The 16091-nt window shown below is 39.9% G+C and overlaps 1 pseudogene; it reads right to left on the minus strand.

The window, feature by feature from the left end:
* Nucleotides 1-2452: 2452 nt before the first annotated feature.
* LOC102250363 overlaps nt 2453-16091 on the minus strand; it is a 38577-nt pseudogene continuing 24938 nt past the window's right edge.

Genomic DNA, 16091 nt, shown 5'->3' on the forward strand with positions numbered 1-16091 from the left:
ACGTGATTCACTCCCAGCCTCATCATGCAAGCTGTTGTGGATGTGCTCGTGGTTCCAGCTCTTGTGGAAAGGGTTGCCTGAGGTCTCACTGGCGTGTGCTCACTGTAAGATCCCAGAGTCCATGGCCTGGGATAAAGTGTTGGGGCCTGAGGCTCAGGTAGTGTGACTGTGGCCGGTGTTGTGTGACTCTTGCTGGGGTAGCATCACTCTGCAAATCACTGTGAAGGTCTGGGAGCCAATGACAGAGGGAAGCAGTTGTCCCATAGTTTGCAGATAAGTTAGTAGGACTCTGGCCAGGGTGATTTCACTTTGAGAATGTCAAGGGGTCCCATGAGCCAGCAGCTGGAGATGTGGGAATCTTGGTGTCTGTGGCTGAAACTATGCAACCTTGTCTGGATATGTGAGCCCTTAGTAGCTCACCAGTGTCCAGATGCTGGCTGCCAGGGAGCTGCATGACCGCGGTGTCCAGACACCAGCTGCTGGGGAGGAGGAAGTCGCAGTTTCTGCTAAGGGAGCTGAGCACCCTTGGAGGTGGACATCCTGGGGTCTGCAGGTCTGCAGGCAAGGCAGCAGGACTTTTGGCTGAAGTAGATTTAGGATCCTGGGCAGTGTCCAAGACCAGTCTGGGTGGTGGTAAGGCTGGGTTCCTAGTGCAGGCCGCTCTCTCCTTCAAGATGGCGTGGGCTCCATGCCCCAGCCCCACAGCCCAGGGAGTGCCTGCAGCTGTGGCAGGGTCTTCCCATCCAGGATAGCTTGGTCTGCCAGTCCATGAGACTCCCACAGGATATATCCGTCCCTCACTCACACACGCACACATCACACATTTCCTTTCACTCCCTCACTCACTCACACCCTCTTCCTCACCACTGTTCTGCTAGCTGCCATCTTGCAAATCCTCTGTTGCCACTTTTTAATCATATTTACCCCATCCATCTCATTGATAGTTAGGTTCAGCCCTAGTCTGTTTGGCTCAGTGGATAGAGCATCAGCCTGAGAACTGAAGGGTCCCAGGTTCGATTCCGGTCAAGGACACATACCTGGGTTGCGGGCTTGATCCCAGTAGGGGGTTTGCAGGAGGCAGCTGATCAATGATTCTCTTTCATCATTGATGTTTCTATCTCTCCCTCTCTCTTCCTCTCTGAAATCAATAAAAATATATTTTAAAAAATAGTTAGGTTGATCAGTTTGTTTTACAAATTTTAGCAATCTCTGTCTCTCATTGTATGATTCTTTGAAAACTAGTTTTTCATATATTTTGACCAGCTTTTTTAGTTGTTTTATGTGAAAGGGTAAATTCAGTCCTTGTTAATATCTTAGCTGGAAGCATATAAGTATGGTGCCATTTAAAAAAAGATCATCCTTTTCCTCCTTCATATCACCAAATGTCAGGCTTGTCAGTTCTCTGGGTATCTCTGCTCTTTTCTAAAGCCCTTATTTTTAAAAAAATATATATTTTATTGATTTTTTACAGAGAGGAAGGGAGAGGATAGAGAGTTAGAAACATCGATGATAGAGAAACATTGATCAGCTGCCTCCTGCACACCCCTCACTAGGGATGTGCATGCAACCAAGGTACATGCCCTTGACTGGAATAGAACCTGGGACTCTTCAGTCCACAGGCCGATGCTCTATCCACTGAGCCAAACTGGTCAGGGCTAAAGCCCTTAATTAAGTCTGAGTTCAACCTACTTAAATGAGAGCAGCATCTTACTCACTGACTCTTCCACCATGTATATCTCCCTTTGCCAACCTGTTTTTAACAATATGGCCCCAATCAGCCATTCTAGCCCTTATGTATTACAACAGTCACAATGGAAGCAGTGATCATGGAGGATATACTTTGGGGCAAAGAAATTTCTTTCAGAAATTTGGATTGGTTCTATTTATGAAAAGCCAGCTGGAAAGTGGAGGAAATAGTATGAAGAATTCAAGCCAAAAAAATACCATAGCCTCTATTCACTGAGTGTTTTAGATAAATAGTCTGAATTTGATATATGTGGAATTGCCTACATGCTCCATTTGTAGCTCACTGTGGGAAAAGACGAAGCCTCAAGTTCTCCTGATGTCTATGTTTCTAACACAGTGCTTACCAAACATAATGTCTCTACTTATTTTTATTTTTTTCTTCAGATTTAAATAACATAAGCTTAAGATTGGGGAATGAGGTGAGGAAGAGCCAAATATGTAATTTTATATGAATAAAAGCACTTGAAATAAAATAATCCCAGGGCATTAACTTGCATATGAAACTGGAATCTATAACTTGCTATGACAAACATATACCAGTTCCTAGTTGACTATGTATTTCTTAAGCATATGTTATAGAAGTGGCTTTTTTTTTCTTGATTAAACTTACATTTATTCTCAGCATGCCTAATTCTGTGACAAGCAGCCTTGAGCCCTGGTCGTTCTGGCTGTCAAGAGCAGCAGGTTCAGACAGCTGCCTGTGGCTCTACCTCTTGGACCCCACTTGTGTGTACACCTTGATGATGTCATGATACTGGCCTTCAGGGGGCTAGTAGTTGGAGAGCAGTGTGTGTAATCTGGTCCTTCTCTCTCAAAGGGGAGCAGACTGGAGTCCTGCTTGATGGCTTCCACTTAGAGCTCCTGGGACAGGAGTTGCAGTTTGTGCAGAACTTCTTGCTGTGCCTCAAGCATGGACTTGATGGCTTTCCTCTCCATCTTATTCTCTCCCTGCTTGTACAGGGACCACTTCTTTAGAAGCAAAGCTTTCCACTCAGCCTCCTCAAAGGAGAGCTCTACCTAAGGTTGATGTCTCACTTTGTCCAAGAACCTCCAGGTATAATAAGATCTTCAGTGGGAATTAGGTCCTGGCCAGCCTTTTCTAGTCATCTGTTCCTCTTTTTCAAATGGCCCATAGCAGCTTGGTCTTTGTTTGGATCTACCTTCTTCTCCTTTTGAAGAGGTTCTGCTCTAATGGAAATGAGTTTCCAAAAAGACAACAAGGAAGCTTGCTGGTAGGTGTCTCTAATCTGTGTCTGCCAAGGTCCCAGAAGCCAGCAGTGCGAGTGCAAAGCTTGCACAGTAGTGATATACGGAATGGCAAGTGGACTTTCCTCATTGTGGGTTCTTGTCCTACAAAGTTTAAAGAATAAAATTTGCGTAGTAAAAGATTTTAAACAAAAATGTGAAAGTTTATTGCAAACATATACAAGCTCCCCCTGGGGAGGGGTCCCTAAATCGGGACCCCCCCCCTCTCTCTCGGAAAAAAATATAGACCTCTGAGTCTCTTTGTTTATGGGATTATAAATGCTGGTGCCCTCCTCTTCTTCTCCCCCTTATCTTGTAACATTCTTGTAAACAATCTGGCGGCTTGGAGCTGTCTCTGCCCATCACATACTCATTCCGCTTCCATGGACCCCCCTTCCCTAAACTGCCTCTCCTGTCTCTAAAATCCTTTCAGTAGCTCCCAGCGCTGTGGCAGCCATAGCCCCGAAGGCAGCCGACCAGCTGCTTCTGCACCTTGGCAGTCCGGCCTGTGATGCCTAGCACTATGGTCCAAGAAGTTGTGTTTAATATTTCTATTTGTGTTATCTAGGGCATTGGACATTGTGTTTTGGACGATCCATGAATGCTAAATGGAAGAAATAAGTGGATCATTTGGCACTCTTATTTTTATGGCCTCCAAAAGACTCAAGGGATTTTCAGGCAGTATGTATACCAATAATCCATAAATTCATTAGTTTATTCTCACATGGATATATTAAAACAACCAGTGAGCATTTGGTAGGTTCAGCTTCTGCTTTTTACATGTGCTCTCTCTCCCCAAAACTTTTTACTAACAAAATCACTCAGGTAGAGATAGCATATTCTGAGGCTTTAGGCTAATGTTGGTTCCCAAGCGCCCTTCAAATCTATCTCATATATGCCTTGATGGATCTAGGGAGCATATGTAGACACAGAAATTGGCAACTCTCATCTCCACAGAACAGGAGTGAGTCCACTGCAGAGCTGGGCCTGTTCCTAACAACACTTGGCACAGTGGAGAGCTTCTGCCAGGCTGCTCTGTTTTTGTCTGTGAGACATGCTTCTCAGTGAGAGACAAATCACATGCTAAACTCATCTTATACATGGGCTATGTGACAAAGCATAAAGAACTAGAAATTTAAGGTTTCATTTTCATGGCTACTAAGCATGTTCCTTTAATAAAGGAAGAGATAAATATGCCTCTCTGCAACTGACAAGTAAAGATTTATTTTCTAGTCTTTTACTGTGTCACTGTGTCTAGCGTGTTTATGGATGGAGAGACCGAGCTTAGGTGTGACAGCTTTGAACACTGAATCACAATTGCCAGCATCAGGCCCTGCTGCAACTACACTAGTTGACTCGCCAGTGCTTGCAAGGCCAGGCCAAGGGCCTGCCTTGGGAGTCATTCACATTTCATGTTATAGCATTTATAAAAGGGAAGCCAGAAGCACAGAGACATTTTAAAGACCATTTAAGATTGCGAACATATGGGTCGAGGAATACACTGTGCTGGGAATTATAAGAACCTTTGGTCCTTTAAAATGTTCCACAGCCTTCATGACAGGGCAGTAAGAAGAGAGAGCAGGAGAGGGATATGGCTTATTTAGCAGCAGACTTCAGCATGAACAGTCACAAACCCTCTGCTATCCCTGAAGATGACCCTGATAAGTCATCCACTTGAGCACATAGCTCCCTGTCCCATTTCTTTGGCCTAGCAAAAAATAACAAATAGTGGCACCCTAAAGAATAAATATAAGATGTTGTAAGTCCACTTTAAATTATGGAAGTGCTTCCATATTTTCTTTTAAGCTGTAGTCTTTCTCAGCCTTTTAGAAAGTATAAAAACTAAGAGACATTACTATAAGTTATCAGGAAAAATCAATATCCCTGGTGGGGTTGGTAAGTGAGGCTCCTATTGTCTGTGAGGTGAAGGTGTGAGAAGAGGAAAATTAAAATAATAGAGGCATAGGAAAAATGAGTTTTATTAAATGTCCCAATAGATAGCTCAGAGTTGTAACATTTTTTTCTGTAAGCAAGTGGTCTATATGTATTGTCAAAATGCAAAGGAGGTTCACATATCAATCCATATAAAGATCAGGAAAACAATATAAAAGCAAAAGAAAATAATTGAGTACAAATTTTGAAAGCCAAAAAAAAGTAATAAATCTTTTAAAGAAGAGTACAGAGATTTCCTTATGCCTTGGCATCGCTGGGCCTGCTGATTTAATCAATGCTAATCACAGAATGTTGCTAGGCAATCCATGACTTGGTGCCAGTCATGTGATTCTATTTTTCTTTGTAGAGTGCCTATCTCTGCTTTCTGAGACTATCACATTCTGTTGTTCAGGGATGCATTTATACTGCTTTTATTTTGTTTTGTTTTGTTTACAATTTAAGGTTGTGATAGCTCAACTCTGTGTACTTTTTTTGAGAATGAAATATGTGCATTCCTGTCAAAACTGGACCATGAAGTGCTTTGAAAGAAGATAAGATAGAGAAATGTCAATATTAGAGATGGTTTTCAGTAAGCTGATGAGGGAAATGGGGATTAACACTGATGCTAATGCAATTTATGTGCAGATCTCTTCATAACACATGTACCTGGCATCCTCCAAAGTCACATGGTCTCCAGGGAACAAACTCCATTACTAAGTGCATTTCAAAGAGCTTAGAACAAAAATATAAATAAATATATGGAAAACTAACTCTGAAATTGCACTTTCATAGTAAGGATCACCTCATTCTTTCAGTAACACCATACTCATATTTCTTTATGACATATGTCATATTCTTTATTCACTAGTCTGTCTCCAAATGAAGGTCAGCTCCCTGAGTTTTGTGGTTTGAGATTTGTGGTTTTACTTTGGTGCATCTCTGTATTGGTGGAGTACAGTGACACCTTTCATACATGGTCTGGGGTATATAACTGTTTGTTGGGAACCAAATTCACCCAGATATAATTACACTGACATAAATTTAGTGCAAACTTAGTTTTATTTCAGCTCTGCCATGTATATTCTTATTAGACATAAAACTTTCTTCCTAAAAATATTTTAACTTTGAGTATTAATTTTGTGAATAAATTAGAATGAATGTTATATTTAAACTTTGTGTATATAGTAGCTTAAGCTATACATAGAAAACGTACTTCTAGTTTTAGCTTAAGCACATAAAGAGCTTGGAAGTCATTGCTCCCATCCTTGAAAGAATACAATTAAAAAACTGAAAATTAATGACTTTTCTCAGACCCATCAGAGAACTAAGTTCAAAGGGCAAATTGCTACCCCATCTGAAGAGACAAGCACATCCAGAGAGACACAGCTAAGGTTGTGGCAGAATGCACTGGAGAACAATCAGCCAGCACTCTGAGGGAGGGAAGTTTAACCTTTATTTCGAAGTTCTGCTAGTCCAGGGGATTCCGGATCCAAAGCCTGAATTGAACTCCTGGGGAGGCTCTGACCTATATATCTCCTCCTGTGGCGGGCCCCTGAGGGTCCCTGCAGCTCCATCCAAGTCAGTTTTGGTGGGGCCTTGGGGGCATGCTCTGCAGATCCGCCCAAGTCAGTCAGAGTGGGGAAGTAAGACTAGTTTTAACCAGATACTGAAGTAGGTTGCAACCCCCCCTCCCCACACATTTTCCTTTTCCCTAAGATCTGTTCACCTGGAGAAGATGTTGATGGCACCATAAACTGGTGTGAACATATAAAGAGTAACTTTGATGAACAAATGGAGACTGGATATAGATTAGCATGAGAGTGAGAAATTTTTAGAGGGCCACAGCCTTAGGAAGGCCTCTTCACTTTTGTGGGCTTTATTTCTGGGAACCTTGCTAGGCTCTCATAATGAAATCCAAGTAAGAGCCCTTCATTGCTCTGGTAAGGAAAAGAGAAGAGTAACTATTGTGAAATATGTTCTGAGTCTTCTCCATAACAAAATTCTGTAGGAAATTGACTTTTCCTGGGCATTATCACAGCTGGGAGAAGGGAATTCCTTCCATTCCAGCTTCTTCTAGTCTTCCTGTCTCACAGGACACTAGAGGAGTTTGAAATCTCTGGCATTTATAGCTATGCAAAACATTAAACACATGCAAACCCTTAGCAATGTTAACATAAATATTCACACTGTTTACCTCAGTTCCTATTACCTGATACAACATATCCAGCTTTCAACACAAATTAAAAGGCATGCCAAAAGGCAAGGGAAAACAGTCTGATGAAACAAAACAAGCATCAGAACCAGATGAAGATAGGACACAGGTGTTAGAATTATTAGGAGGGAAATTGAAACATCTATGATTAATATTTTAAAAGACCTAGTGGGGAAAGTGACAATATGAAAGAATGATGTAGGTGGATAGAGTAAGCAAAGTGGTAGAAATGCTAACAATCAAAAGTATATGCTTGAAATAAAAAAATACAGTATCAGAAATGAAGAAAACCTTCAATGGCTTATCAGTAGGTAATGGATACTTCTCAAACTTAAATGGAAAGATAAAAATAACAAATAAGCAGAATAGAACATCCAAGAATAGGGGTACAATATAAAAAGGCGTAAATTATATGTAATTGGAATATCAGAACAAAAGATATATTCAATATATTCATGGCCTAGAACTTCTCAAAATTATTGACAGACACCAAACCACAGATTTGGGAATTTTGAAGGTATTGTTGCTCTATACCTTACCTATAGAGCAACAATCACAATAGATACCAAAAAATGAAACTATTAATGTAAAAACACTCAAACCTGTAAAGAACTTTTGTGAGTTTATTTGAGCCAAACTGTCCACAATTGCCGGGAAGCAGTATCTCAATGGATTGGGATAATGCTCCAGAGAATGGAGGTTTTTTCATCTATTTTTATACATTACAGTCAAAGGAGGGGACATAGGTGGGTTACATGAAATCTATTGGTGATAGATTAGAGAGGCAGGAGAAAGCAAAGTGGGGAAACCTCTGGGATTGGATAAAAAATAAAATGATAGACACATACTTAGGTGGGTGCAGGATAGCCAACAGTCAACAATTAACATTTTAACAATAAAGGAATTTGTGGTATCTGTCCTGGCACACAGGCACATTAGGTTGTTCCCCGATGGGTTCAGAAATGGAAAAAGGGAAGTTACAAGTTACTTAGACATTTCAAGGATATGTTATCATAGATACAAAAAGACAGACAGGCTCATTTAAGGTAAAGATGAAGATACTGGCCTAAGACGTAACTAAAAGACATAACTTTTAGTTAAAGTTTAATTTCAGACCATCCTTTGTGGTTACTTTAGGTTTCTGAGTTTGCAAGACTGCCATGCAGGCCTCCCCTGAGCTTGTCAGGTTAGCATGTGGACCCTTTCATCCACACAAAAAAAGAAAACAACAACCAAAAACCCACACCTACCCATATCACATCTAAACTGCACAAAAGTGAAGGCAAAGAAAAACATATTGAAAGAAGCTGGTGGTGTCTACAATCCCATTAAAAAAAATGGGCAAAGACCGTAAATAGATACTTCTCCAAAGAGAACGTACAGATCGCCAAGAGACACATGATAAAATGCTCAAAGTCACTAATCAGAGAGATACACCTCATACCTGTCAGAATGGCTATCATCAACAAATCAACAATTTGTGCACTGGGCCTCTAGTTGATAATAATGCTGCAGTGAACATGGGTATGAAAATATCTCTTGGAGATCCTATTTTCCATTCTTTTGGCTATATTCTTAGAAGTAGCATTCCTAGATCATATGGTAATTTTGTTTTGAATATTTTGAGGAACCTGCATCCTATTTTCCATAGCAGCTGCACCATTTTACTCTCCCATCAACAGTATACAAGTCTTCTGATTTCTCTACATCCTCACCAATGCATGTTATTTTCTGTGGGCTTTTTTGTTTGTTTATTTGTTTTTTATAGAAGCTCATTGAGCTTCCATAAGATAATTATTTTGAATTCTTTGTCAACTAATTCATAGATGTCTACTTCAAGGTCAATTTCTGGAGAGTAATTTTGTTTCTTTGATTGAGTCATATTTCCCTGTGTCTTTATATACCTTGTTATTTCTTGCTTCCAATATTTATGGACTGGCTTTTTTCAGAAGACCTTCTCCAGTCAACCTGGATAGAGATTCTAAGAGCCTCTCAAACATTTTCTGAGGGTGTGTTTTCTCTGTGCATGTTATTTCCTAACTATACGGATTTTCCAGTTTCTTTTTCAGGAGTTTGTAATCTCTTCTTCCATCTGGTGTCTGTTTCAGTTATCTAGTTTTTTTTGGTGCTACAACATGCCACCAAGCTCTTTGTTCTCAGCAGCCCCCAGGCTTTAAAAGTAAGCTGGTTCTCCACAAGCACTCTGAGTCAGATGTGACAAAATCCAGTCCCTGAGGAAGCCTACTGAGAAACTGGAACATTGGTTATATGTTCCACTCTTCCCCTTTCCTCCCAACAGAGAATGAGCATTTTCTTTCAATCACACCAAGCTGTGCTGGCTTAGGGGCAGGGCTATCGTGGGTGAAATGCAACAACTTTTCTTATCAATTTCAATGTGACTATTCTTAGCTTTGCCTTTTCCTGGGGTACTGAGTCATCTTAACTGGTTTCTGGAGTACCTATAAAGCCTTTATGGACCATGTACAGGGGTCGGCAAAGGTAGGGTACAGTTGTACATATGGAAAAAGACATTCAGATTATGATTATTACAATAGCTTTATTAACTGTGTTTCCAGTACCTACAACTGTAAACCTATTTGCCCACCCCTGTATTGTTGGTAAGTCAGTGTCTCTGTGGGGAACGAGGTGGGGGTTTGTATTCTGCCATCTCTGACATCACTCTTAAATCTCCATGTTTTATGATAAAGATCAAGGCACTGAGAAAAGGGAAATGAGTTTTATATACTGAATAATTATTATAATAGCTAACCTTTTGTGAATGCTTACTATGTGCTTGTCACGGTTTATAATGAAATTCTCACAACTGTATCAATAAGGAATCCAAATACCACTTCCCTACCCCAATTTACCAAATGAAAAAACTAAGAGAGATTATCAAGGTGGCCTAACAATGTCTTTTTAGTCAATAGATAAAAGCCACACACAAACAAACAAAAAGCAAAACAAAACCAGAAGGTGATTTAGTGAGTTAACATGTATTTTATTGCTAAATATCATAGGACACCAAAAACTTCACAAGTGATAAAGCATTTAATAACACAATATGACCTCACATATAAAACATTTTCAGAAGTTCTTAGACTTTTAGGGAGGAAGAATGTTTAACTTAAAGTTGATTTAAATCTGACAAGTATACCGTTCAAAGAGAAATGAGTTTCTAGTATTTTCCGCATGGATTATAGTTCTACCTCTGAAGCCATCCTGGATGCCTATTAGGAAAGCATTGATAAAAATGTATTAACAAGCCCCACATCTGTTTATTCAAAGGAAACCTCCATGTATGCTCAGAGGTAATTTTCCAAACCCAGTCAGATGTAGAGATTTATGTCACATTAGCCCCCCCCAGGATAACTTCATGTTGAACCCCCCCCCCCAAAAAAAAAAAAAAACAACCCAGAAAAATCCTACAAGCTGGTTCCACCCACCCTTCACTAACATCTCATTCAACTTTCCCATGGTTCACAATGACTTGTAGAATTGTATCTCTTCCAATACTTAAGATTCAACTTTGCTATGTTCTCTTTATTACAAGTAATAAGAATAATTTCTAAGGCATATTATATGAATAAATTGTCTGCAACTACTTTACTACTCTTTTTGATTTCTCTTTTTTTGGTCATTTTTGCATTTTTATCACTTCCTTTCAGATGGGAGAAAAAAGACAAAGGAACATTGGCCAGATATTTTCATTTAGATGTAACTTTTGTTCTAAAGTTCCAGTACTTAGAATATATTAACCTCATTTATCATGTTTTAGAAAAGCCAATAAAACTAGCGCATAGTTCTAGGTCAAAACAACAACAAAACAGTTGTATGTTTCTTGTTTACAGCTCTGGCTTTCTTGATTATCACTTACCAAGGACTTAACTGATTCACAAACTAGTGGCCTCCAAATTACCTTCCGAGCCTACAGGTCTTCCCTTCCAATCCTTTAAATTGCATCAAGTAATAATCATTGCTAAAGGTAAAATAATAAAAAAATTAAACAGACTCCCTACAGCACAATTTCTAACAAGCTAAGTTTATATAAGAAAATGAATTTAAATGAAAGATATAAATGCAAGAGGAAAAAAGCCAACGAAAGAGCAAAATTTTAGTAGAACTTCAGATGTGATTATTCATTATTTCTGAGCAGAGTCAGGGCTCATTAATTCTAGGGAAGAGTCAGAATATACATGAGGGGAAATAAAGTTGGTCAGTTCCTCCTAGAGCTTCCTATTCCCTCAGCAAATATTACCATCTCACTCTACTTTAAAAATAAAATGAATAGTGCTTTTTACTGACCCTTGGAAAACTTCCTCTATGCATCGAATGTCATTTAATTTGCATTCATTATCCTCTGGGAAGTAGTGTAAGGCATTTATTATTAGTTTTAATATTAGTGGATAGCACTCTGACTACAGAACTTATTTCTAGGTTACTGAGAGGCTGTCAAAGCCCTAAGGGTATTCAAGTCTTCTGCCTCCTGAAATATTCACTTGGCAATACAAAAAAATAAAATTATAATTGTGGATATATCTACATGATATCAAAATAACAGATGGGTTGGGCTGGAAAAGCTGCATGCAGACTTATGGAATTGTATCCTCAAACAATTATGAACTGACAGATTTTTCATATTTTCACTTTAATTTGGGTGTTGTGAGGATACAGTTGAAGGGCGGCAAAGCCCAAGATAATGATTGAAATTCAGAGAAATTTTAGGAAATATTTATTGTGTTGATAATCCATGCATATGGTAATTGTGAACACACACTTATTAACAAAACCTGTTTCCGATCTCTCATGTCTGTCCTTTTAATGACCATCACGGTCAAGCAATTCCTATGCTTGTGACACAGCAGTGTGAAGTGCCAGTGATTTCCTGAGCTGTAATAATTTCACAGCAATGCATAGAGTAATGAGGAGTGTCATTCGGTGTCACGGTGACAGCTTGCCTGTCTTGGATTGTACATAAATCTAAACTAGGGAGAGTGTAGCAAAAGAGACCTGGTTTGGGTGACAAAAGAAATTGTCCTTGTCTCAGCTCTGCCATCACTTAAAGGGTGACCTTGGAAATTTCATCTAGCCCCTTTCAGCCTCAGTTCTCAATTTCAGAAGAAAAGAGAGAGGAGAAAGAGAGGGAGTAAAGGAAAGAAAGAAAAGAAGGACCAAAGGAAGGAAGGAAGGAGGGTGGGAGGGAGTTAGGGAAGGAGGGAGGTGGGGAAGGAAGGAAAGAAGGAAATGAAGGGGGGAGCAGAAAGAAGTGTGGCAAGTGAAGGGAAGGGAAGAAAATAAAGAAATAATGGAGGGCCCTAGGGCCCTGGCCAGGCAGTTCAATTGGTTGGCGTATCATCCCATGTGCCAAAGGTTGTGGGTTCAACTCTTGGTCAGGGCACATACCTAGGTTGTGGGTTTAATCTCCAGTTGGCATGGGTACTGGAGGCAACCTATTGATGTTTCTCTCTCACATCGATGTTTCTCTCTCTCTTCTTCTTCTCAAAATCAATAAAAACATATAAGGATTAAAACAATCATGGAGGGCGGGAGGAAGGAAATAATAAATATGGTAACAAAGGGATAGAATTTTAGAAATATGAGTGTTATTACATATGCCATAGAATTCATATTTCATCTTCTGCCTCAGACTATCCTTCCACTTTAACAAAAACATTTTCACGATGTTCATTCAGTCAACAAAGATGTACTACCTAAACACCTACCATTTTTAAATGTTATGCTTTGTGCTGGGACTACCACAATAAATATCCCATCGTGTCAGCATTGAAAGTTTTCAGAGTACAGTTAGAGTAATATGTAAAAATGACAATTACAGAGCTGTCACTTCAGTGAATAAAACCAGTCACAAAGAGGACCATATTTTTCCATAGGGGAAGTATTTTTGCTTTTGTTCTGTTTTGGTGGCTTTCAGTGCTCCTCAGGTGTCACTTTTATATTTTCTGACTTCACTATTTTTAGGCTTCCCTGGATCTGAAGCAGAGAGCAAAGCAAATCCGGAGGGGAGGCTGTGCTTGGCTGAAAGAGGACCTCCTTAATGTCTTGCCAAGATCACCTTTAATTTTTCATCTTCCAGTTCTTCTGCTTTATTTCTCCCATCATTTTTCTCCCCCCTCTCTCTGGTTTTCCTCCCATTTGGATGCCAATCTATTCGTAAGAGGCTGCAATAATAATTATTCTGACAGGGGTTTTTCCCCTAACAGTTCTCACCTGCCTTTTCTGGCAGCACAGGACATGGAGCTCAGCACATGGATTTGTGGACTTTTGTTTCTATTCCCGGGGATTCATACAAGGAGCCAAGGAGTGATAGTTTGGGCTGATACATAGGTTCATCCCGCTGCTGTACCCAGTGTGATACATCTGTCTCCTGTTTACCTGCAAAGTAATTAAACTGCAAACAAATCCTCTGAGTCACAAGAGCTTTTAAGGTCCAAACACTCTTGCCATCTGTGTTCCATGAAAATTATTCAGTGGCAGACTATGCTTGGCAAGCATTCTCTGCTCTCCAAACGGGCATTTATCAATCAGCAAATTCAGTGTCTTCAAACTCAACACTTAATAGGCATCACCGCTCTTTTTATAGGTTTGGAACAATGTCGGTATTTCTATGAACAGGCTCAGAAATACTTTGGGAAATTATTTTACATGCCATCCTGCCAAATCCCCCAACAGACAGATATGTTCATTCCCCACTCCCTGCAAGACTATTTTCCAAAGCCAGGACCAGGAGACAGACTTTGCAGCCTCCAAAGAAAGGAAGGTTCAAACTTACTTGGGTAAATAAGCCCTATGACCTAAATCAATTTGGTCATGTCCATCTATTAAGTTATTTTTGGCAGATACACAACAAAAGTAGCCAAATGTTTGATATAGGTAAGAGTTGAATAGGCCCAAAGCCTCATTAAAAGCAGACTTTGAATCAAATTCTAGCGTACATCCATTTATTAATTACCCATTATCGAACAGCTCATGCAATGTTGAAGTGGTACCTGATAATTGCATTTTTTGACAAGTATCTTAAATGATCCTGAAGCCCACAAAGTGTGAAAAACAGCCCAATGGATGTGGCTCAGTGGTTGAGTGTTGCCCCATGAATCAGGAGGTCACTGTTTCCATTCCCGGTCAGGGCACATCCCCGGGTTGTGGGCTCAATCCCTGGCAGTGGGCATGCAGAAAGCAGCTGATCAATGATTCTTTTTCATCATTGATGTTTCTATCTCTCTCTCCCTTCCTCTCTGAAATCAATAAAAATATTTTTTAAAACGTGTGAAAAACAGTGCCTTGAGTTGTGCATCTATCAGAGCTGACGGCTGCCCTAGCTGCCTCCAGATGGTCTTCAGGAGCTGAAAGAAACCAGGAAAGAGCTGCTGGAAGGAAGCCCAGGAAAGGTTACATTTAAGGCAAATTGGATGCGCATTACACATGCTCCCAGCTTTGTTTATTTTTTAAAGCATAGAAATTATCTGTGGAGATTATTTTTATATACAGAGGCACGGAGCCTAAACCAGGCCTGGTGAATCTACATGTTTGTTGGTGGAGAGTTATATATATTTGGCAAGAGCTCTGTATTGATTCTAATGCACAGTTACACAGTCATATTTGTGCATCAGTGATATTGAGCTACCCTTTCCATTTCTCCAATTCCAGTTTAGAGCTTTCAGCAACAGAAAAACACTGTACTTCTCTGTTCCCGGAGTTGCTGTTAATTAGCAGTGCGATCTCAGACGTGTCACAGGAAGGCACTTTAAACATAAGCTAAAACAGATATCCTGACAAATATTGTCCTAAGCCCAGCCATCCAATTAACCACAGGTCTTTATCACAGGTGTGGCAGGAGACAATATTTTTTATAATAGTCAAGGCTTTTCTTTCTCCCGTTATTTTTGACAGTCGTGGGCATTCCATCTGTTTGGTTAATGGTATTCCTTGAGTCAGGGAAGGCTAACTCAGCTGGGAATACAGAAGTTAAATGAGTTTCTGAGTATATTTTATTAACTTATAGAATAATCGATTTGTGAAAACCTGGCATTCCAATAAACAACCTTGAAGGAAGCAGTCCTAGAATTTATGCCCTGTGTATTTATCTCAAAAGATTATATGAGAATGTGAGAACAGTTTCCTGCCTTTGGGCAGATAAAGAACCCAAGTATTTGCTTTAATGGAAGCAAAATATTTGGCAGAGGGGATTAAGGGAATTAACTTGTGGATTAAATGTCACAGGATCATGTTCTAGGGGTCATGTGTGATAGAAAACTAGACAGGTTTAGTGGGATCCAAACATAAAGAGGGGTTAGCGAAAGGCCCCTGGAGAAATCCCAAAGCCACTTTGGCATCTGATATCTAGAGTTTGCAAATTGCGATACATGTCCTTCAATGTGGTGGGTAGAGGAGCATCCAGAAGTGGCCTCTTCCCTTTAACAGCGGTTCTCAACCTGTGGGTCGCGACCCCTTTGGTGGTCGAACGACGCTTTCACAGGGGTCGCCTAAGACCATCCTGCATATCAGATATTTACATTACGATTCATAACAGTAGCAACATTACAGTTATGAAGTAGCAACAAAAATAATTTTATGGTTGGGTCACAACATGAGGAACGATATTTAAAGGGCCAGAAGGTTGAGAACCACTGCTTTAGAAGAATATAAAAATGGCTAAGAGTGGGCTGGAGACTCTAAAAGCCCTAAAATGATAGGAAACTGAAGACACACATTGGTCTATAATAAACTGGGTATCACAGAGCAGAAAGGATATGGGCATTTGCACCAGAGAGGCAGTGGATAGATGTCAACCAATAAAATCAATTAACATTATACAGCTCAAAAAATAAATAAATTAAATTAAAAAAAGAAAAAAGATTATACAGCTTATCCAAAGCCAACATGGGTTCTTGGTTCCAATGTAAAGTTACATAGTCTTTCTCTCTCTCTCTCTCTCTCT

This window comes from Myotis brandtii, unplaced genomic scaffold (genome assembly GCF_000412655.1).
Source record: "Myotis brandtii unplaced genomic scaffold, ASM41265v1 scaffold568, whole genome shotgun sequence".
NCBI lineage: Eukaryota > Metazoa > Chordata > Mammalia > Chiroptera > Vespertilionidae > Myotis > Myotis brandtii.